The sequence below is a fragment of the Sapajus apella genome, unplaced genomic scaffold (genome assembly GCF_009761245.1).
Source record: "Sapajus apella isolate SASKATOON/1434 unplaced genomic scaffold, GSC_monkey_1.0 scaffold3, whole genome shotgun sequence".
Taxonomy (NCBI): Eukaryota; Metazoa; Chordata; class Mammalia; order Primates; family Cebidae; genus Sapajus; species Sapajus apella.
The window spans coordinates 46,664,891-46,688,888 of NW_022436943.1; the positions used below are offsets into that span (position 1 = coordinate 46,664,891).

At 42.0% G+C, this 23,998-nt stretch overlaps 1 protein-coding gene and 1 non-coding gene across 6 annotated transcripts in view; both read right to left on the bottom strand.

Moving 5' to 3' along the window:
* The window catches only part of ZHX1 (zinc fingers and homeoboxes 1), a 30,289-nt gene extending 18,711 nt beyond the window's left edge, over window positions 1-11,578 (bottom strand). For 2 of the 5 annotated variants that reach the window (XM_032252926.1, XM_032252960.1), the window contains exons 1-2: window positions 10,776-10,913; window positions 3,583-3,696 (exon numbers count right to left, since the gene is read on the bottom strand). The gene's annotated coding sequence lies outside the window, so the exon portion shown is untranslated. Of the gene's footprint in view, window positions 1-3,582; window positions 3,697-10,416; window positions 10,524-10,680; window positions 11,046-11,558 lie in introns of those variants that run through there. The other 3 variants (XM_032252953.1, XM_032252937.1, XM_032252945.1) reach the window with 3 other exon arrangements.
* LOC116536162 lies at window positions 2,939-3,042 on the bottom strand. The gene has a single exon (XR_004262504.1). It is a non-coding gene; the product is annotated as a small nucleolar RNA U13 (small nucleolar RNA).
* Window positions 11,579-23,998: the final 12,420 nt, after the last annotated feature.

A 23,998-nucleotide genomic window follows, 5' to 3' on the forward strand; every position in this document is an offset into this window, starting at 1 on the left:
TGGGTAACGAGAGCGAAACTCCGTCTCAAAAAAAAAAAAAAAAGTCTAAAATATTTTATAATTTAGCAGAGCCATAACTGTAAGGAATTTGCAAGCTTCTGGGGGTTTTTTTTGGCTGTCTTGGACTTCAAATTAAATGATTAACAGATAACAATATGTTGGCCTAGTTAGCCACAAAAGCATGTTATTTGGTAAGATTTTATGTGAAGAAAAACAAACTTTGTGTGTTTTTTTTTTTTTTAAGATGGAGTCTCGCTCTGTCATCCAGGCTGGAGTGCAGTGGCGCGATCTTGGCTCATTGCAACCTCCGCCTCCCAGGTTCAAGCAATTCTCTACCTCTGCCTCCTGGGTTCAAGCACTTCTCTGCCTCAGCCTTCAGAGTAGTTGGGATTACAGGTGCACGCCACGATGTCCAGCTAATTTTTGTAGTTTTTTAGTAGAGACAGGGTTTCACCATCTTGGCCAGGCTGGTCTTGAACTCCTGACCTCATCATCCACCTGCCTCAGCCTCCCAAAGTGTTTGTGCCCAGCCACAAACTTTGTTTTTTACACCAATTCTGGATCAAATAAGAGCATTCAGGGCCAAGTGTGTTGGCTCACACCTGTAATCCAGGCACTTTGGGAGGCTGAGGAGGGTGGATCACCTGAGGTCAGGAGTTCGAGATCAGCCTGGACAACATGGTGAAACCCTGTCTCTACTAAAAATATAAAAATTAGCTAGGTGTGGTGGTGGGCGCCTGTAATCCCAGCTAATGAGGAGGTTGAGGCAGGAGAATCACTTAAACCCTGAAGGAGGAGGTTGCAGTAAGCCAAGATGGTGCCATTGCACTTCGGCCAGGGTGACAAGAGCAAAACTCCGTCTAAAAAAAAAAAAGAACAAAAAAGAACATTTAGAAGATACTATAGTTTTTAGAGATCATGTTAATTTTGATGTAGCATCAACTAAATAAAACTGTTCTTAGGTAGCAAAAATATATACACTGAGAATCCCTTAGAAACTGCGTATACATATATATACACTGAGAATGTTTAGGACTCTGTATTCTATTTAGTTTCACTTCTCTCTCTCTGAGTCAAGAGTTCTGTTTAGCCAGCTGAAAACACTTACATGTTTGTGTTAAACTAAAAGTTACAAATCCACAAAAATCACCGAATGCCTAAGCAGTACAAACAAAGAATGAGGTCAGATTAAAACAAAAGGTATCTACCAGCCAGGTGCAGTGGCTCATGCCTGTAATTCCAGCACTTTGGGAGGCTGAGGCGGGTGGATCATGAGGTCAGGGGTTCAAGACCAGCGTGACCAACATGGTAAAACCCTATCGCTACTAAAAATACAAAAATTAGCCAGGTATGGTGGTTCACACCTGTAATCCCAGCTACTTGAGAGGCTGAGGCAGGAAAATTGCCTGAACCTGGGAGGCGGGGTGTGAGGGGAGCGGGACTCCCCCCACCCCCCCCAGGCAGGGAAAAAGAGTGGAAATCCAACTAAAAAAATAAAAAAAAAAAAAAAGAAAAGAAAAGAAAGGTGACTTACAAAATTAAGATATTTTCAAAGTTAAAATGTAAAAATTAAAATTAAATGTTAAAATATTTAGAAACATCAAGTTCTTAAAAAATTAAATTAGGAATTGGACAACACAAATTTATATCCACAGCAAATGTTATTAAAGATTGCTGGTAACTTAGAATCATTACCCAAGAGAGAAATCTCAATCAAACTGTCTGAAAAATAGTCTCAAGACAACTGAAAATCAGATATTAAAGTGAATATACAGACAGGAATGAAAAGGATAAAAGTGAAAGCATCTAAGACATTGTGGTCAAAGATAATCAAATTTCAGAGGATACTTTTGCTAATGCTAATTAAGGCTGAAAGGTAAGAAACCCTATCCTCTCTACCTGTTTTTTTTCCATCTGAGAAAGCAGACCTTAACGACACTAAAGATTAAAAGAAGAATCCAAGCTAGACAGATTTCTTCTGGCAAGCTCCAATCGCAGATTTGAGGAGTGAAGTGTCTTTTAGAAGGGTCTCTCCCTAAGACACTAACATCCTAGATTTCTCCCCGCAGCTGGCAGCTGGGTAGGTAGGTACATAATACTTTGAAACTGATCTATGAACTAGCACTATGAGCTGGGTGCAGTGGCTCACACCTGTAATTCCAACACTTGGGGAGTCAAAGGGAGGTGGATCACGAGGTCAGGAGTTCAAGACCAGCCTGGCCCACATGGTGAAACCTCGTCTCTACTCAAAATACAAATATTAGCTGGGTGTAGCTATATGTGCGTATAGTCCCAGCTACTCGGGAGGTTGAGGCAGGAGAATTGCTTGAACCCTGGAGGCAGAGGTTGCAGTGAGCCGAGACTGTGCCACTGTACTCCAGCTTGGGTGACAGAGTGAGACTCTGTCTCAAAAAATAAATAAATAAATAAAATAAACTAGCACTATCATGAAATCTCTTGTGAATAGTTTGTAAATGTGATCCAAAAGTAATTTTCTGCTGAAAATAGTTTTTCCCTACTTTTCTTAAGAAGTGTGTTAAGTCTTTTACAGCCAGTCTAATACAAGAATGCGATTCTCAGTTCCAAGTGAGATTATCTTTGAAGACTGAAAAACCATTCATCTGGTCATTATCTTCCCTATTTATAAAGGTAAGGTAACTGTTACCTACTTCACTGAGGATATAATGATTTGATTTTCCAAAATACTTTGAAAGATAATAGCAATCAGTATTGGTAATATCAACTTACAAGAACTCTTATCAATTTTTTAAAAACGAAAGTGAACCAGCACATTAATGTTTATTAAATCTTTCCTAGTATTTTCTGGAATCATCTAAAGTAACAATTGGATAAATCCTTCTTACAAAAGCCGATTAATCAGATAAAATATAAAAGCAATTATATACAAATATATTCAAATATCTGTTTCATTTTTTTACATCAGATAGGTAACGTGCCAGTGTCATAACAAGGTTTAAGAAAGGTACATTTCACACATGAGCATGAAAATCCAATCATCACACTTATGAACTACAAAAGGATCTATATTCAAATATTTAAGTTTTGGTATGGTTAATATAAGTAAGAGTATTTAATTAATAATTAATATCCTAACTCTTATAATTAACTATTATTAGTAGTCTACATATCGAAAACATAGTTTCAGGATTTGTTCTTGTATGTTTTGAAGCATTTTTCTGGATATAGGCAAAAACATAGCAAAATTTCTAAATCAATTTTCCCATAGGAAAGGTGCATTTGTCTTGTTTACCTCTGTTATCATAGCACCCGGTATAGTGCCTGACACACAGCAGATTTCATCATATACTAATTTTAAGATCAATTATAAATATACCATATAAGATTTATTATGAAGTGTGATACTGTCTCCTTTGAAATTAAAGCAGTCCTATAGTTATAGCTCTTAAAATTTGAAAGTACATTAAAAAAAAGTGTTAAACATATGTCTGCTGCTTTTTAAGGAAAGCTTTTTAAAACTTTAGCCAAATATAGTATCATGGGATCTAAAGTGAGTACATTCAGTATCTGAGTTTTACCATACCAAAACAATGAAACACATACTTGCCACAGCTTCCTTAGCATTCTGTTCTTTGAAATGGAAGGGTATCCCTTCTAGCTAGATGTTTAGCTCAGGCCATCATTACCAATAGGTCCAAAGCAGCTGTCTGTCTTCTCCTACAAAAAAGTGAGATTTTATTATTGTAGATATAATTTAGCCTTAGGAAATTTTTTAAATTTATGCCTTAGCTTTTAATAAATAAATGTAATTTTGAAAAAAAAAGGGTATTCCTTTATCAAAACTTTAAAAGAACCATCTAAATGTCAATCCTAATATTGGTAGGAAACACAAAAACTATACATCAAAAAATTATATTTGGCCGGGCACAGTAGGAAACACAAAAACTATACATTAAAAAATTATATTTGGCCGGGCACGGTGGCTCACGCCTGTAATCCCCAGCACTTTGGGAGGCCAGTGGAGATGACCTGAGGTCAGGAGTTCCAGACCAGTCTGGCTATTATGGTGAAACCCCGTCTCTAAAATAAATAAATAAACATTTATATTATACAGAACAACCAAATAACTGTTAGACCATTTTCAATAAGATTTCAAAATGTGAATATATGTAGTCTGTAATGTGAAAATTAAGATGTAGAAATTGGGAGTTCTTTTAAATGAGTACACAAAGGTTATGAAGACAATTTAGTTAAACTACAAAATAGGAGTAGTTGTATATGTTTATGTGTTTGTACATAAACCTAGTGATATCTGTATCCTAATTTATTATGTTAATTAATTGGAATGGAGAGGATTATTCATGCTGACAACACAAGCCAAAAACAAGTTAAAAATAAACTAGTAGTACTCAATCCCTAAACATGGGGTTATCTACCAGAATGACTGGTGTTTACCTATGCCGTTTTGCCTGAACTACCAAATGGCTTTACAATCAGTGCACTGTGAAGCATTGACACTGTGCAATCAAATAAATAGAAAATAATTCTCTGAAAATTCAATTATTGTCCAAGTATGTTGTAGTATATAACCTAGATCAATTAAACGAATCAGAAAACTTTAATAAAGCTACAATTGCTTCTCTTACCAGAATATACATAAATAATACTTTTGAAGGGTTGAAGCATTTTTATTGCATTATTATTATTATTGTTGTTGTTGTTGAGATGGAATCTTGCTCTGTCACCAGGCTGGAGTGCAGTGGTGCAATCTCAGCTCACTGCAACCTCCAACTCCCTGGTTCAAGCGATTCTCCTGCCTCAACCTCCCAAGTAGCTGGAATTACAGGCATGTGCCACCATGCCCAGCTAAGTTTTGTATTTTTAGAAGAGATGGGGTTTCACCGTGTTGGCCAAGATGGTCTCAATCTCCTGACCTCAGGTGATCTGCCCACCTTGACCTCCCAAAGTGCTGAGATTACAGGCATGAGCCACTGTGCCTGGCCTTTTGTTGTATTCTTTAAGCAACATACTCTGTAAACCATAAAGAATGAATATTGAAGAAGATTATTTTCCCGAATACCTTATTTTTTGATTCCTGCTACTATTACATACAAGTTTATGAAGAAACCTCTCACATCAAGAAATAAATACACCAGTCCTCTAGTAAAATACCTCTAGGTTAAGTTAAAACTTAGGCTGAATAAGTACATTATTTTCATGAAAAGCAAAAGAGCATTTTCCTGGTAGGCCCAGTGCAGCATCTTGTTATCTCTGTAGCCTGGGACTCTACAATTTCATTTCCTGGTATCTCGTTGTTCGGCCACCCATTAGTCATCAATTTACAGGATGTGGACTAGAAGAGAAGACAGGAAACAGCTGCCGAAGAGGGAAAGTTATTTTCCAAAATGAATTATTAATACCATAGGAAACTGGTAACTTATTTCAATCCATTCTTAAAATCACACAGTAATTGCAAGATGTTTTACCGAATGAGTCTCTTGAGAAGAGCTGCCAAGACATGTAAAGGCACAAGGATACCAGAGGAGCAAAAATGAGCTCATCAGTGCTTTTGAATGAAAATCCTAGTTGCCTGATGTTATTTAAGTTCTGATACTGGGATTACTTTAGAACATTTCTATCTAATTCAAAGTATTTTTCTTAATTTAGTATGAGTGAATTTCAAAAATTAAAGAGCTCATCTCAGCTATGAACATTATATAATAAAACAGAACAAGCTGTTCTGGTAGTAGATGGATTATAAAAAAAGACCAAGAGTTTGGGCTTTGAAACAGACTGGTTCAAATCCAGCACTGCCACTTACTAGCTGTGTGGCTTTAGACAAATGGCTTAGCCTATCTGTGCCTCAGCCCTGTCATCTATAAATGGTGCTAGTAATATTAATAGGATACTACTTACTTAACAGGGTTGTTGTGAGGCCTGAAATAAGTAACGAATGTAAAGTTTTTGGAGTATTTCTTGGTACTTAGAACACAATGAATGTTAGCAAAGAAATCTTTGTTTAAAATTTGCTAACTGTTGACAAATGGTAAAATACTTTAAGAATCTGGGTAACAACGAACCAATAAAATTTATTTGCCATTTCATACCTTTGAGCATATTAAATCATGCTGGAACAAGTTGGCTTCAACAGGCAGATATTAATCAATCAAATTTAACCTCTCCCCCACACACTTTTTCTGACCTTAGCTCCAAAATGAATCATTACTGTATGACATATTTGAGGGTTATTTCACAGAACTAACAAACATGTGATATAAATAATTTTATCATAGTAACAAGGAGAAATTGTTCTCTTCTCATGATCTCCCCCCTTCCCTTCCTCCCCAGTATAGCCAGGTCTAGCAAATTTTTAATAAACTTCTTTTTAACAATATTGGATGGTAAAAGAGAATAAACGTAGAAGAAAAACACAATTATGAGTTAAGTGCTTAAAAATATCAGAACCTCCTATCTTCTTTCATTTCTCACTAAAAAACAAAAAAGGAAAAGAAAGACTTTTAGGAAGGGGAAAAATGAAGTTAGAAATCTTGAGAAATAGGAAATCACCAAAATGTGATTAAAGAGTTATTTTATTTATAATAATTAATGATATGGCTATGACTGTTATATTTTAATTTTGTTAAGATAAATTCTGATATTTTTTTTTAGTCTAAAACTAAGAACTGAAAATTAAAATCCTGCATTAAAGATGATTTATTTGGCTGAGTGCAGTGGCTCACGCCTGTAATCCCAGCATTTTGGGAGGCCAAGGTAGGAGGACTGCATGAGGCCAGGAGTTTGAGACCAGGTAGGCCAACACAGCAAGACCCCCTCTCTACAAAAAAATTTAAAAATTAGCCAGGCGTGGGTGACACATGACTGTAGTCCCAGTTACTCAAGAGGCTGAGGAGAGAGGATCGCTTGAGCCCAGGAGTTTAAGGGTACAAGTGAGCCATGATCATGCCACTGCACTCCAGCCTTGGCAACAGAATGAGACTTTGTCTTAAAAAAAAAAAAAAAAAAAAAAAAGAGGGATTTATTCAATTGAAGAAACATCATTCTTTTTTTTTTAATTTTTTTATTATTTTTTATTCTTTTTGAGACGGAGTTTCACTCTTGTTACCCAGGCTGGAGTGCAATGGCATGATCTCGGCTGACCGCAACCTCCGCCTCCTGGGTTCAGGCAATTCTCCTGCCTCAGCCTCCCGAGTAGCTGGGACTACAGGCATGCACCATCATGCCCAGCTAATTTTTGTATTTTTAGTAGAGACGGGGTTTCACCTTGCTGACCAGGATGGTCTCGATCTCTTGACCTCATGATCCACCCGCCTCGGCCTCCCAAAGTGCTGGGATTATAGGCGTGAGCCACCGCGCCCGGCCTCTTTTTTTTTTTTAAACTAGAAATATAACCGTAGAATAAACATCATTCTTAAACTGCTCATATATACTTCTTTTCCAAAGTATGTTATCATATTTGTTTAGACCAAAGGTATACACTTTTACCTTTTAAATTGGAAACTGATAGCATAACATGCCAAGATTAAGTATCTTTTAAGATCGAAACCTGGCAACTACATAAAAACTTAAATATTAATATTTAAGAAGATCCTGTATAAAATGCGGATCTCCAAAATGTAAACTCAAATGTATATTCTGATTAATAATCTAAGTCAGCAACTTCACTCATGCAAATTTAGTTATTCATGACTACAAATGTATCAAAGCAACAAGGATACAATAAAATTTATCAGTAGTAGTATAGAAACATTGGCTGTTATTCTAAAGATAGTATCATAGTTTTAAAAACAGAAAAATAATTTACTTTTGAAATTACGTAAGATTATTTAAGAGGATTTTTAATTCAAAAAATTTAGCCTTAACAGTAAATGTGCTTATCACAACATAAATAAATATTTACAATGGTTTAAAAATGTGTATTACTGACCAGTACAATAGATCATTTGAAAAATCTCCCGGAGTAATTGCATTTACTATGATATTAGATTAAAAACTAGGTACTGAACTTTCAACATTGTTAATTTAAGTAGAGTCTTTTCAGCCCAAATCCACAATGCTGCAAAACAAATAAAAGGGTTATTTCCTCAGCTACATTTGTGATCATTTTAATAATTTTAAAAGCATTTTCATTTAAGTATTAAGTCATAATTTAACAGCAAACTAAGTCTCAAATATCACATTTTATGCTTAATTAGCATGAGAAAGAAATGTAATACATCATAATATAACCTTTCCATCTTAATGTAAAATACAATAATATAAAAGGCAGAAAAATCTTCAAAATGAACTACCTTTCCTATACTATTAATTTCATTAATAAAATAACTGCAAAACTTTGTCCCCATGTATTGAAAAGAAAAAGAACTTACAATTATCATTAAAGGTGAAATAATTGCTACATCATGCATGAACTACCCCCCAAATCCAGTGAAATAATAAGCTTAGCTATAAAAGAAAGAAATCTACTAATGAGTGTTCACTAGCACAGGCACATTTATGTTTTCGGCTTTAGCATATTTTCAAACCATCTGGCATTAATGCCTCTCTGGTTCGCCCAGTCTAATCTGTTCAGATTGAATATAAAACTAGAGCTACATGCACACTGAGGAAACCAAAGAACAGCACACATGCATAAAATGTTCCAAATGTGAAGCTCTAAACTAGTTTATACTTGAACTGTGTCTTTAAAACATTTCCACTGAAGACGTTAAAGCTCTTCTGAAAATACAAGAATGGTTCAAGAAATCTCTGTGAATCATCACTGTCATCAGTTACCCAAGTATTACTCTTTAATTCTCATTTTAATCCTGACAGTTAAATAAGGCATCTGAAGAGGTACTTCAACAAAAAAGATTCGTTAATAACTGAAATACTATCCCTTTATATCGAAAAGGGCCACAATTATACATTTTACTTTGTATAAAATCAGTCTGCTTAGCCCTAAACTACTTTGGGAAAGGAAAGAAAAACTAAAAGCAAAAAAAATTCATGAAAGCCTTTTTTCTTTTATGTCCTGTTACTGCATTATTGTCATTGTCAGTATTCACATTTCTTTGGCTTAAAATCAGGGGTCAGAATTGCTACTTTAGAAATTAAAATAATCGATGGGTATCCTAGGGCCAATTTCCCTGTTAAAGCCAACTCCTGCTCATCTTCACTCCCGACAGAAAAATGAATGATTTTTTCAGAATAATTTTTCAGAAACAAAGATAATTAATGTAGCACCATATAACACAAATTAAAGCTTTCAGACAAAGATTGACACACAATGACCAATACTAACAAATCTAAAGTGCTCTTATATATGAATACACACAAACACCCCAAACCAAATATTCACTGTTCCTTGGGGGGAAACTGTTTGTTCTTCCCTAACCGTGAACCGCTGTATATTTTCCAATTTTGTGATTTTTCCTTTCTCTGCTATCATATTAACCTCCAAGAGAATTGCTTCTTCTAAATTACATGGAATCCCAACCTAATCACATCACAACTCTCTCAGCCTTTTCTTACATTTTTCTCTAAAGAATTAGCTCTTCGCATTTTTTTTAAATAGCTGGGCTGAGTTGACAGAAAAGAGCTGTGGAATTCCTGCTCCGTCCGATATCTTCCCAGTATCCTCTTTTCTCATCCCTAGTCCCTGTACTAATTTCCCCGCCTGCTGTTTCTCATTGACGCCTTCTCAGCTGCTGGATCCTACACTAACCTAAGTTGAGGATATCAGATGGAATATTTCCCTTCTCAGGGGCTATGCTCTTTCCTTACAGTTACCCACAGAGGGGAAAGAAGGACAGGAAAGGTACTAAAACAAAGAATTGCCAAGTCCCTTTACTTCCAACTTTGGTGTAAAAATACAAGGAAAAGGCATCTGCCAGCGCTCTTCTTTCCTGCCCTTAGACCTCGTTCCTCTCACACCTCCTTCCCAGCCCTTTATTTCCCTTGAGGAATTAGTAGATCGTTCACTGTGAGCCCTAAGGCTTGGAGGATTCCCCTGGGTCAGCCTCCCCACACCCCCACGCCCCTACCATCCTCTTTAATTAACTTCTCCCTAAATCCCAGGGCTTCCTCTCAATCGTAATTGCGTTCTTAAGGGCTCAACTCCCAGCCTTTCCCAAAGTTGGGGCACGGCCTGGCCCCGAAACGGGTGCGCACAGTTTTCCTTGAACTGGAGGTAGACTTCTCCCGAAGGGTTTCCTGGGGCTCCAACCTCAGTCAGTGCGCTCAGCTCCAGCAAGAGAATCTCTCCTTACTCTCAGGGAGACTGAGTCCCCACGAGGCCGCCACACGCCCCCGGAGGACAGCGCTTCTGACCTCCCCGAGGACTCCCAACAGCACTGGGGTGCTCCCTCCGGCGGCGCCCTCCGCTGGGAATACGCAGTCTTCACTCCCCTCAACAATCCTAAGTTACTCAGTCCTCACCAAGGCAGAGGGCTAAAATTTTCCCTCCAGAGAAACCCCCGCCCCCAAGCTCTTTCGGCCGCAGAGACATTCAGAAAGAGTGAGGGAGGCTGCTGTGGGTCAGTCCCTCGGCGGCTACTGCCTAGCCGCGAGGCAGGCCCGTCCCTCCCCCTCAGACGCCCCGCGCCCGGTCCGCCCCGCCACCCGCCGCCGCGAGCGGGCTCAGCCCCGGGGGGGTCTCTGCTTTGAGGCCGCCCTTTCCCCGCCGGGCCTCGCGCCACTCGCCTTTCCCGTGCCGGCCGCGGACTCTGAACTCCGGTTCCCACCCGCAGCCCGGAGTCTCCTGGCCCGCTGGTCGCTGAGCCGGCTCGCGCCACTACCTGCAGTGGCCGCCGCGCCTCTCAGCGCCACGCCGCCGCCATCTTGCATTTCAAACCGGCTGCACTTTTCAGGGAGTCAACTCTGACCTGTGAACCCTAAACCCGGAACCGCTCGGCGAGCCAGCAAAGGGGCCTCAGCAGCTCCGTGGCCCGCGGAGCGTGGGGACCCAGGGTGGGGGTGCGAGGAGAGGCGCGCGCCCCAGCGGCCGTCCGGGGGCTGAGGGGGAGGGAAGATAGCCGGCCGAGGCAGGGCCCTCCCGCGCGCGCGTCCTCCGCGCGCCCCCACCCCGTGCGGCGCCAGCCTCCCAGACCCTGCTGTTCCACTGGGGTCCGACTCCGACCCCTACCCTGGGGATTGGCGCACCGCGGGAGGTAGGAGCCGCCCCGCCCCACTGTCAACGAAGCCCCGCCCCGGGCTGCGGAAGCTCCGCCCCCTGTCAGGAGAAGCTCCGCCTTCCCGGGGGGGGGCCTCTAAATGGCCCCGCCCCTTGCCGTCTACCGCTCCGCCCGCTGTCGACGTAAGCCTGGTCTTCTCTCTGGTCTGCACAGAAGGCAGCCCGCCTTCCTTGCGCTCCGCCTTCCTAATGTCACTGTTGGATTGTGAGAGATAATCATGCTGCCTTCCACTGAAACGCCCCTTGTAATCACACGCCCATCCCCTGGGGCTACACGACGCAGGCCCCGCCCCTTTGGGTGGAAGCCCCGGCCTTAGGAGGCAGCTGCGAGTCCAGCCCCGAGCCGCCCGCCGTGTCAGCGGCAGCTCCACCTCTTCTCGATTTGTACCCCTCTCCTCCGCGGGCCGCAGCTCCACCCGCAGACACCAAAAAGTTCAGTTCAACTGCACTCGGAACCGCCGGGCGAGGCGGAGCCATTCTGCCCCTCAGACGCCCTCCTCCCCGCGAACAACTACTCCCTCTTCCGGAGGCTTCTTCCCGAGTCGAGGGCTTCACATCCCGACGGCTTCCAGGGAACCAGCTCCGCAGCGGGGCCAGCGAGGGCTGGGGATTTCGGGAACACCGCCCTGCGTCGCCGCCCCTCCCCACCTCCCTTTCCTTTCAGCCCACACCGCCGTCAGAACGCGGAGGAACAGAACCAAAGCGGAGAGCAGCGACCCACTCTCCAGCGGCTCCACTCCGGTCCCTGGACGAGCGCTCCTGGGCGCCTTGACTTTCACTCCCCGCCCCCATCCCAGTCGGGGACCCTCTGTGCTTTGACAGCAGAGCTCCGCTGGGCCACATTAATCCTAAAAGATGGAATTGCTTCAAGTGGAAGTCTGATTTTTTTTTGAGACAGAGTCTCACGCTGTCGCCCAGGCTGGAGTGCAATGGAGGCGCGATCTCGGCTCACTGCAACCTCTGCCTTCCGGGTTCAAGCCATTCTCCTGCCTCAGCCTCCCAAGTAGCTGGGATTATAGGCGCCCGCCACCATGCGGGGCTATTTTTTTTGTATTTTTAGTAGAGATAGTGTTTCACCATGTTGGCCAGACTGGTCTCGAACTCCTGACCTCAAGTGATCTGCCGGCCTTGGCCTCCCAAAGTGCTGGGATTACAGGCGTGAGCCATGTATCCGGCCATGGAATCCAATTGTTGAAATCAGTGTTCTATAATGTTCTTGTTGTTTGTAGGTTTCATCTTAGAATCCTAAAACGTATGTATGATGAGGCTTAATGATCTTATAAGTAAAGGTGTTCAACCCTGCCACATTCAATGCCCTGTATTGACAAGAAAAAATATAACATTGCTTTACTCTTCTGGAGTTAAATTCCTAATGCAAATACCTTAAGAAACTAATGTGATGTTCTAGTAAAGATGAAAAAAGAGAAAGTCGTTTATAATAAAATACTGTATGCACTAATATCAAGAAAAATTTTAAAATAAGTTTTCACAATGCAAATACTCTGACAACAATAGAATTGCAAAACAAAAACTGCCCCTGCAAAATTTAATTACCCCCCCAAGGGGCAGTACTGCTCTCACTGGGAACCACTTAGGATGGGGGAAGAGGTCTGGAAATGCTTCAAATAGAGAAATTCATTCATTTGTCTACACATTTAATGACTAGTTTTTGTGTGTGCAGGTATATACCAGGCACTGTGGGGGATGTACAGCTGAGTTAGGCAACATTCCTGTCTTCCAGGAACTTATAGTCTACTAGCCAAGCAAAAAACAGGAGCATAAAAATGTCTCAAAATGGGCTGGGTGTGGTGGCTCACGCCTGCAATCCTAGCACTTTGAGAGGTCGAGGTGGGCGAATTGCCTGAGCTCAGGAGTTCGAGACCAGCCTGGGCAGGACAGTGAAACCCTATCTCTACCAAAATGAAAAAAAACAAAAAACAAAAAAAATCAGCCAGGCATAGCCGTGTGCACCTGTAGTCCCAGCTGCTCGGGAAGGCTGAGGCAGGAAAATTGCTTAAACCCAGAGGCAGAGGTTGCAGTGAGCTGAGATCGCATCACTGGACTCCAGCCCAGGTGACAGAGTGAGACTCTGTCTCAAAAAAATAAAAATAAAAAGTCTCAAAGTGAACGGTGAGAAGAGACCCCGTTAGGGACATGGAGCTGTTGACTGTAACTCCACATTCTACCCCCACTTCCTCCCTTGCTTTCTTCCTCTTCCTCCTCCTCTTCTTTAGCACTAGTTTATAGAGTCACCTCCTCCTCTCTATGAGCTGTCTCCCTGGTTCACTGCCCAATGCCAGCAGCCCAGAATTCTCCCAGTTTAGAGTCATGCCCGCAGGGCAATTCTGTCCAAGGAAACACAGTGCTGAGAACAATGTCCTTTGCTGAATTGCTTCGAATTACTTGGTATCCTTGTACAAAGTAAGACTGTTATCATCACCACTCAAAAAAAAAAAAAAATCCTGGTTGCAGACTTAAGCAATATGAATATATGTTTAGCAGAGCAGATTGTGCCAGCCCACATAAATCTGCTTAGAGATCAAGCTCACAGAGTAACTTGTTTTTATTAAAATAAATTCATTTATAAAAATTGTAAATATGATGGATTTTAACAGCTGCGTGCTTCCAGAAGTAAGATTTTTTTTTTTTTAAACCACGGATTGGCACAATTAGAAGAGTCTAGATTTTTTTATGCATATGTTTTGCAGTTTGTCATACTCAAACTGGTATGGCAAAATTTCAGTACTCTTAGAGATAGACGTTGTTCAGCAGGTTTTAAAAAGCACAGCGCTTTTGCTATTCACAGCCTCTCTACCTTTGGAACAGTAAAAAAATATATATTGGTAGGAAATGAAGAGCTTTGGATAAAAGGTTCTAAGCGCTGGTGGCATCTGGAGAGGAATAGGCTTCCAACAGCACTTTTGTAGTAGTTCCCTTCTGTTATTATTTTTCCTTTTTCTACTTTTTCGTGAAAAAGCCTTTTTAAAAACATACCATGAAACAGACCAGCCAAAAAGACATCAAACTAAGACACTTTAAACTTTTGACTATAGTTAGGTGAACTTAAGAATTTAGCCCTAGTGAAGTGTTCCCACAGTTTTCTCTAATGGCTACTTCAGAAGGTGAACAAAAATGTTCCTACTAAAACTAGTTCAGGCTGAACAAACTTTCAGAGTCAGTTTGGGGTCAAGGCATTTCCCGTTTCTCTTAGCGCTTACTCTGTGAAAGTAATGTTATTGATAATAACAACAGTAAAAAACAAGTCAATATTTCTTGGTACTTGTAAAATTCCTTCTCCTTCCGCTCTTTCCCTCTTCCTACTTCTAGCATAGGACTACAGGACTATAGATGCAAAACAAGGAAAACAGAGAGGAAAACTGCTTTTCCAGTATTCATTCAAAGAGTAACACATTGATACACTTTATATTTTAATCATAGTATCATCTGGGTTGATTCATTCAACCAGATTCATTCACTGGTGTGTAACTCTATTTCCAGCAAACGTAGTGGCTATATCAGCACGACTTCCGAGGAAAAGGTGGCAGTATATATTTTTTGACTTAAAACCTTAGGATACTATGGCTGGGTGTGGTGGCTCACACCTGTAATCCTAGCACTTTAGGAGACTGAGGCGGGCAGATCACCTGAGGCCAGGAGTTGGAGACCAGCCTGACCAACATGGAGAAACCCTGTCTCTACTAAAAATACAAAATTAGCCAGGCGTGGTGGTGCATGCCTGTAATCCCAGCTACTTGGCTGAGGCAGGAGAATGGCTTGAATCCGGGAGGCAAAGGTTGTGGTGAGCCAAAATCACACCATTGCACTCCAGCCTGGGCAACAAGAGCGAAACTCTGTCTCAAAAAACAAACAAACAAACAAAAAAACCTTAGGATACAAATCACCCTAGGGAACACCCCACTAGGAAACAATGCTAGAATACGAAAATGCAGTGATTCACTGTATTTCAGTCTCAGTAGAGAGAAGTCTAAGTAGCAGTCCTTAAACTTTAATGTTCTTGAAAATTATGGAGAAATTTCTTTAAAAATAGATTCTCAGGGTAGCATAATTTGCCAGATCTACGTGAACTGCATTCATCCTTAGCTCTTTGGCTGGGCGCAATGGCTCATGCCTGTAACCCCAGCACTTTGGGAGGCGGAGGTGGGTGGATCATTTGAGGTCGGGAGTTCGAGACGAGCCTGACCAACATGGAGAAATCCCGTCTCTATTAAAAAAAAAAAAAATTCTTCCCCACTCCTGGGAGAGTCTAATTCAGTGGGTCTGGGATGAGGCCATGAATCTGCATTTGACATGCAGCTGCAGACTGAGAAATACTGGTCTAAACAAATGCTTATAGTTAAGGAAAAATTTCATGTAGAATTAACTAAGGGTTACAAGCTACAAAAACTCAATGTCTCTGAGAAGAGATACCATTCCTAAAGATGTCAGTTACATGGATGTCAACACTGGGAAGGAAATGCCTTCAGTCCTTAAGAACTCTCAGACTATGGACTACTTTCCATAGTCTAGGAAAGGTCACAGCTCATTAAACTCTGACCGTTAGATATGTTATCCCATTACACCCTCCTGGTCTCTCTGTGAGGTAGTGGGTATTGTTTGCAGTTAACATAAGAGGAAGCTAAGGTTTGGAGAGATTAACCTACCCAGAATAAGCAAGCTGGGTTTTGAATCCATCCTGACCAGTCCCGAATCCTAATAAAGATGTTACATACACGCCTTCTAAGAAAGAAGGCATTGCATTAGCCAAGCTACAGTGTGCACTGGATTTGAGAGCATTCACTGTCATTGAAGTCAGATGGTCACTGTCAAATCACAGATTCTCTGCCACTTGCTAACTGAATCAAGAAGTACAAACCCAGCAAAATTTAGTGGCTTAAAAAGTGAAGCATTCTTTACTTCAGAGGTCTGTGGGTCAGCTGGGTGGGTCTGCTCATCTAGATGGTTCTGAACTGGAGCAGGTTTGGCTGATCTCAGCTGGACTTGCTCAGGTATCTGTGGTCAGCAGGTGGGCTGTCTGGTCTAGGACAGCTGCATTCATATGTCCTGGGGCTGGCTTATGCAGGACAGCCTCAGCCACACCTTCTGTGGTTGGATGGCTGTTGATCATAAGGGGAATGGGTGACATGTTGCATCTTCCAGTAGAGTAGCTGACCTTTTAAGAATAAACATCCTGGACCAGTTAGGCTCTCTCTTTAGATTTTGGAATTGGAGCATTGGCTCTAATGAACAGAGCTCAACAGTCTTATTGGACTCCTTGGCTGAGGCTACTTGGCCAGGTCGTGTTCTCCTGGAGACTTGAAAGCAGTGAAGAGGCCAGGTGCAGTGGCTCACGAGTGTAATCCCAGCACTTTGGGAGGCCAAGGCCGCTGGATCATCTGAGGTGGGGAGTTCAAGACTAGCCTGACTAACATGGAAAAACCCCATCTCTACTAAAAATACATTAGCTGGGCATGGGGGCGCATGCCTATAATCCCAGCTACTCGGGAGGCTGAGGCAGGAGAATTGCTTGATCCTGGGAGGCGGAGGTTGTGGTGAGCCAAGATCATGCCATTGTACTCCGGCCTGGGCAACAAGAGCAAAACTTCATCTCAAAAAAAGAAAAGAAAATCCATCTCCTCCCTGTACATTTCTTAATAAAGAGGATGCAGAGGCCTATTTCTCCCACCCACTCACCAGATACCTACATCATGCTTTAGCTCTAACATTGGCATATTATGCTAGGACTGTGCTGTCAAAAAGCATCACAGACTGGGTGGCTTAAACAACAGAAATGTATTTTTCTCGCAGTTCTGGACACTAAATATCTGAAATCAATGTGTTGGCAGGCTTGGTTCCTTTTCTTTTTCTTTTTTTTTTTTTTGTTAGACCGAGTTTCACTCATGTTACCCAGGCTGGAGTGCAATGGCGCGATCTCGGCTCACCGCAACCTCCGCCTCCTGGGTTCAGGCAATTCTCCTGCCTCAGCCTCCTGAGTAGGTGGGATTACAGGCACACGCCACCATGCCCAGCTAATTTTTTGTAGTTTTAGTAGAGACGGGGTTTCACCATGTTAACCAGGATGGTCTCGATCTGTTGACCTCGTGATCCACCCGCCTCGGCCTCCCAAAGTGCTGGGATTACAGGCGTGAGCCACCGCGCCCGGCCTTCTTTTTTTTTTTCCTTTTTTGAGACGGAGTTTCGCTCTTGTTACCCAGGCTAAAGTGCAATGTCGTAATCTCGGCTCACCACAACCTCCACCTCCTGGGTTCAAGCGATTCTCCTGCCTCAGCCTCCTGAGTAGCTGGGATTACAGATGCCTGTCACCATGCCTGGCTAATTTTGTATTTTTAGTAGAGACATGGTTTCTCCATGTTGACCAGGATGGTCTCGATCTGTTGACCTCGTGATCCACCCGCCTCGGCCTCCCAATGTGCTGGGCTTACAGGCTTGAGCCACCGCGCCCGGCCTCAATTTGCTCTTCTTATAAGCACATCTTGTAAGGATTGGGATCTACCCTTACTTCATTTTAAATTACCTCTGCAAAGACCTTATATCTCCAACCTTGGTACTGGGGGTTAAAACTTTAGCATAGGAATTCTGAGGGAGTCACAATTCAGGCCACAGCAAGAGTTATGAATGTTAAAAACTGAAAATATAGACCTAGGTGTTACTACATATGCTTTTGGAATATTAAAAAATTAAAAAAATATATAAACTGATTAGCTTGGACTTCTCATTAATTTCTCAGTTTGTAGTCTGCTCACACATTTATTTCCCTCCTGTTTCATAGCTTATGTTTCCAGCTATGAGACTGCAAGTATGCAATTTACAGCCAACAAGATAATATATTGCTGTGCTTATGTTACACATATACCTAAAGATTAAACACCTTTCTCATCATACAGGTAGATTTGCAGAGTTTTAACAACTTTCTTGAAAAATACTTGCCCAGAGACAGTTGAGGGACAATATAAAAATATACGAATTTTTTATATTTAAATTTTATTTATTATTTATACATATTTGTATTTTATATTTAAATTTATTTTATATTTAAAAATTTTTCAGGCCGGGTGCGGTGGCTCACGCCTGTAATCCCAGCACTTTGGGAGGCCGAGGCGGGTGGATCACGAGGTCAAGAGATCGAGACCATCGTGGTCAACATGGTGAAACCCCGTCTCTACTAAAAATACAAAAAATTAGCTGGGCATGGTGGCGCGTGCCTATAATCCAGGCTACTCGGGAGGCTGAGGCAGGAGAATTGCCTGAACCCAGGAGGCGGAGGTTGCGGTGAGCCGAGATCGCACCATTGCACTCCAGCCTGGGCAACAAGAGCGAAACTCCGTCTCAAAAAAAAAAAAAAAAAAAATTTTCAGTTTATAAATGCAAAGATTTTTTTTCAGATCTTTTTTGGCCCACCTTTAAGATATTTCAGGTTTTATAACAAAATAAGAATTTTGGCTTAAAAGTAATTTTCAAATTTTTATAAAACATTTGTATTACCAAAGGAATATATTTACTACAAAAACATTAAAAAATAGGCATGAGAATTCATCCATGTTTCTCCCTTCCTAGCCACTATTAGCATTTCAGTGTATTTCCAAATTGGCTAATTTTAGATGAAAGAAAATGTGTAGTTGTATCTGCTTCTTCTCCTGCAAGGTTATTTGGTATAAGAGTATTTTTTAAATGTATTTTTGGATAGACATTTTCATTTAGCTAGTATTTTAGTGATTATATTTCATGCAACAGCTGTGAGGTGAAGGTTCAGAAAAAACCAGGGAATTCGCTTGGTTGATGGTAATTTACATTTTCTCCCTAGTGGGGTGGGAAAGAAAGACTTAAGAAAAATTTAAGGAAGAAACAGAAAAGAGACATATGTAGTGGTCCTAAATATAAAACATGTAAACTGAATGAAAAAAAATTACAGAACATAAGATTGAGGGCAACTTATTTTTTTCTTCCTAAATAATTAAAGCAAAAGCTTGTGTCTTTTTTTAAGATCCTGATTTTCCTAAATGTTCACCACAGTAAATAGCTATAATTAGGATTCATCACACGTAATCAGTTTCCAGATTATTTCATGAATACATTATCTCTTGCATGGAGCCCCCCTTTTTTCCTCACAAGTCAATCTTCAAACCAGTTGCAGTTTCACAATGATCCTTTAAATCAATACTTGTAGCTCACAATGTCTGTATGTCCAGGGTACTCAGGTCTGGCTCCGTTTGATCTATTGAATGCTTTAGTTCCATATCTTCGGGCATTTAAATCATTTTGATTCAGCATGTGCTCTGAAGGTAGAAGTATTTCAGGAGCCCTCTCGCTGCATGTTAAGTGCTGTTCTCTGACACCCAGCCAGAGCTTGGATGTTGGCAGGGTTGATTGCTCAAATGTAGTGATTTCATTTCCAACCTTTGCACACTAAAATTACATAGCCTAAACACAAAACTTCCAGATTTTTCCTCTTAGAAGCACAACTTAACATTTCCACAAATAAAGCAATCTTGAAAATGGGATGAAATTTGAAAATAAAATTGTAATACTGTCACAATAAAATATTGGGGATATTGATGCTGGTTTGTGAGGTTCGGTAGCTGAGAAACCTTTAAAAAGTTATTGTTGGAGCATTTCATTTTTTCTACTTTTATTTTTTAAAGAGAGTGGGTGTCTTAGGTTAGCTGCCCTGAAAACAGACCCTGAGTAAAGGAGATGAGAGCAAGTGGTTCATTTGGGAGGTGGTGCCAAAAAGAATGAGTAGGGATGAGTAGGGGTAAGAAAGGGAAGGGAAGGAAGCTAACAACAATACAATTTCAAATAGGTTGCTGCTCTGGGACCTAGGACTCAACTCTAATGGAGAACTCAGAGATAAAGGGTAGAACACACCTCAGAGATACCCCACCAAAGGGGCAAGGGAACAGGGATATTATTCACCAACTCCCATCTGTGTCTACCCAGAAACTATTCACAGGGGTACTAACTCTTTGCCACTTCCAGACCACCTCCAGCGTGAGTCATAATAAAACCCTCAGGTGGAGCGTTACAGACATTTGCAGGAATTGCATTGGCACATACTGGAATGCTGAGTGCCAAAGCCATATGAGTGGGGCACCTACAGTGTCTGTTCAAGGAAGGTGATTAAGAACAATGGTTTCTGGCCGGGCACGGTGGCTCACGCCTGTAATCCCAGCACTTTGGGAGGCCTAGGTGGGTGGATCACGAGGTCAAGAGATCAAGACCATCCTGGTCAACATGGTGAAACCCCGTCTCTACTAAAACTACAAAAAATTAGCTGGGCATGGTGGCACGTGCCTGTAGTCCCAGCTACTCAGGAGGCTGAGGCAGGAGAATTGCCTGAACCCGGGAGGTGGAGGTTGCGGTGAGCTGAGATCGCGCCATTGCACTCCAGCCTGGGTAACAAGAGCGAAACTCTGTCTCAAGACAAAAAAAAAAAAAAAAGAACGATGCCTTCTTTTTTTTTCTTGTTTTGAGATGGAGTTTCACTCTTGTAGCCCGGGCCAGGCTGGAGTGCAATGGCGTGATCTTGGCTCACCACAACCTCCGCTTCCCGGGTTCAGGCAGTTCTCCTGCCTCAGCCTCCGGAGTAGCTGGGATTACAGGTAGCACCACCATGCCCGGTTAATTTTGTATTTTTATTAGAGACAGGGTTTCTCCATGTTGGTCAGGCTGGTCTTGAACTCCAGACCTCAGGTGATCTGCCTGCGTTGGCCTCCCAAAGTGCTGGCATTACAAGGCGTGAGCCACCGCACCCAACCCAGAACATTGGTTTTGAGTCAGAGACCTCATTTAAGTCCTGTTTCTGCCACTTATGTGTGACAGTGAGTAAATGACTTAACCAGTCTAAGCCTCTGTTTCTTTGTTTGTAAAATAAAAATAATACTAGAACCGGCCAGGCACGGTGGCTCACGCCTGTAATCCCAGCACTTTGGGAGGTCGAGGCGGGCGGATCACGAGGTCAAGAGATTGAGACCATCCTGGCCAACATGGTGAAAACCCGTCTCTACTAAAAATACAAAAATTAGCTGGGTGTGGTGGTGTGCACCTGTAGTCCCAGCTACTTGGGAGGCTGAGGCAGGAGAATTGCTTGAACCGGGGAGATGGAGGTTGCAGTGAGCCGAGGTCTTGCCACTGCATTCCAGCCTGGCGCCCGGCGACAGAGCGAGACTCTGTCTCAAAAAAAAAAAAAAAGATAATAGTACTAGAACCTACCTAGTAGACCCTTTATGGCCATTGAAGGTATAAATGAGATACTATGTCTAAACTGCGCACAAGGTGAGTGTTCACAGTATGTATCAAATAATTGGCTCAAATGGACATGAGAGAGTAAGACAGAAAATTCTGGCTGTTAAACTTTTGTGGCACACAACTCCTGGGTTGCCTGCCAGGCTCACACTTTCGTATAATATGGGATTCCCCTAATAATGTCTAAATTGCCGGGCGCGGTGGCTCACACCTGTAATCCCAGCATTTTGGGAGGCTGAGGCGGGTGGATCACAAGGTCAAGAGATCGAGACCATCCTGGTCAACACTGTGAAACCCCGTCTCTACTAAAACTACAAAAAATTAGCTGGGCATGGTGGCGCGTGCCTGTAATCCCAGCTACTCAAGAGGCTGAGGCAGGAGAATTGCCTGAACTCAGGAGGCGGAGGTTGCAGTGAGCCGAGATCGCGCCATTGCACTCCAGCCTGGGTAACAAGAGTGAAACTCCATCTCAAAAAAAAAATAAAAATAAAAAAAAAATAAAATGTCTAAATTATGTGACATTGGTTTCTGGCAGGAAGTAGGGTGGACATCAGGACCAACCCAATTCTTTGATGCTGGGAGAGTACTATAAAGTCTAGAACACAGAATCGCTGAGCCTCTGGGTGGCTTTGTCTTTGTCGAGTCACATTAATGGCAACTATTTTAGGAACTTCGGCCAAGGGCTTGGAGCAGGCCTAGTTCCCTCTCATTGACCTTTGATTGTTTTAAATGTCCATGAGGTCGATTTCCATCCTTTCAATAATGTACCTTTTTGCTAAAGTTAGAGAGAGAGGATTTCTGTTACTTATAACTAAAGAATCTTAACCAATAAAAGCCATCTGTTTTTTATTTTTATTTTTTTATTATTTTATTATTTTTTATTTTTATTTTTATTTTTTTGAGACGGAGTTTCCCTCTTGTTACCCAGGTTGGAGTGCAATGGCGCGATCTCGGCTCACCACAACCTCCACCTCCTGGGTTCAGGCAATTCTCCTGCCTCAGCCTCCTGAGTAGCTGGGATTACAGGCACACGCCACCATGCCCAGCTGAATTTTCATATTTTTAGTAGAGACGGGGTTTCACCATGCTGACCAGGATGGTCTCGATCTCTTGACCTCGTGATCCACCTGCCTCGGCCTCCCAAAGTGCTGGGATTACAGGCGTGAGCCACCGCGCCCGGCCTGTTTTTTATTTTTATTATTTTTTAGAGCTATATTTTAGGCTGAAGCATGGTAGGTGATCATGACTCACTGAAGTCTCAAACTCCTGGGCTCAAGTGATCCCCCTACCGCAGCCTCCTGAGTCGCTGGGACTACAGGCATATGCCACTACACCTGGTGAATTATTATTTTTGTAGAGATGGGGTCTTGCTATATTGCCCAGGCTGGTCTCAAAATCATGGCCTCAAGTGATCCTCCTGTCTCAGCCACTAAGATTACAGGCATGAGCCACTATGTCCAGCAAAAATTCATCTTTTTTTTTTTTCTTTTTTCTTTTGAGACAGAATCTCGCTCTGTCACCCAGGCTGCAGTGCAGTGGTGTGATCTGGGCTCACTGAAACTTCCACCTCCCAGGTTCAAACTCCTGAGTAACTGGAATTACAGGCATGTACCACCAACACTAGCTAATTTTTGTATTTTTAGTAGAGACAGGATTTCACCATGTTGACCAGGCTGGTCGAACTCCTGACCTCAGGTAATCAGCCTGCCTTGGCCTCCCAAACTGCTGGGATTATAAGTGTGAGCCACTGCGCCCAGCCCTATCTGTTGTGAACCTAATAATCTAACTGCTGGATGCACTCTTTTTTTTTTTTTTGGAGACAGAGTCTCGCTGTGCTGCCAGGCACCAGGCTGGAGTGCAGTGGCGCGATCTCGACTCACTGCAACCACCACTTCCCGGGTTCAAGCAATTCTCCTGCCTCAGCCTCCCAAGTAGCTGGGACCACAGGTGCGCACCACCACTCCCAGCTAATTTTTGTATTTTTTTTTTTTTAGTAGAGATGGGTTTCACCATGGTCTCGATCTCTTGACCTCGTGATCCGCCTGCCTCGGCCTCCCAAACTGCTGGAATTACAGGCTTGAGCCACCGCACCCGGCCGCACTCCTCTTTTATCAATAGTTATATATAAATATAGAATTTCTTGGTATTTTATACTTGTTCCCAGAACTAGTAAAAGAAACAAAATAAAACTCCCACAGCCTTTCAGTCCTTTCCACAGTTATTCTGCTATGTAAAGCTTAGAATAGAGAATCATGACTAAATGGATTTCAATATCATGAAGGTGCCCAATATGTAAACAATTAACTGTAAGCAAATCAAACTGAAAATTTGTTCTTTCATGGCCTTGGAACGAGATAAATCTAACAGAAGCAGCTTCTAAAAATATAATCAATATGATCTTGTATTTTTAAAAAAATAAGTCACTAATAGCGGGATCCTTCTCTCCTTTTCTGAAGTATGGGCTTCCCTTCACTATAGCCATATGTGCCTCCATGTCTTATTTAAACTCATATCTTTCTATTCTGCTTTCTTAATCCTCTTCTTTTTTTTTTTTTTTTTTTTTTTTTT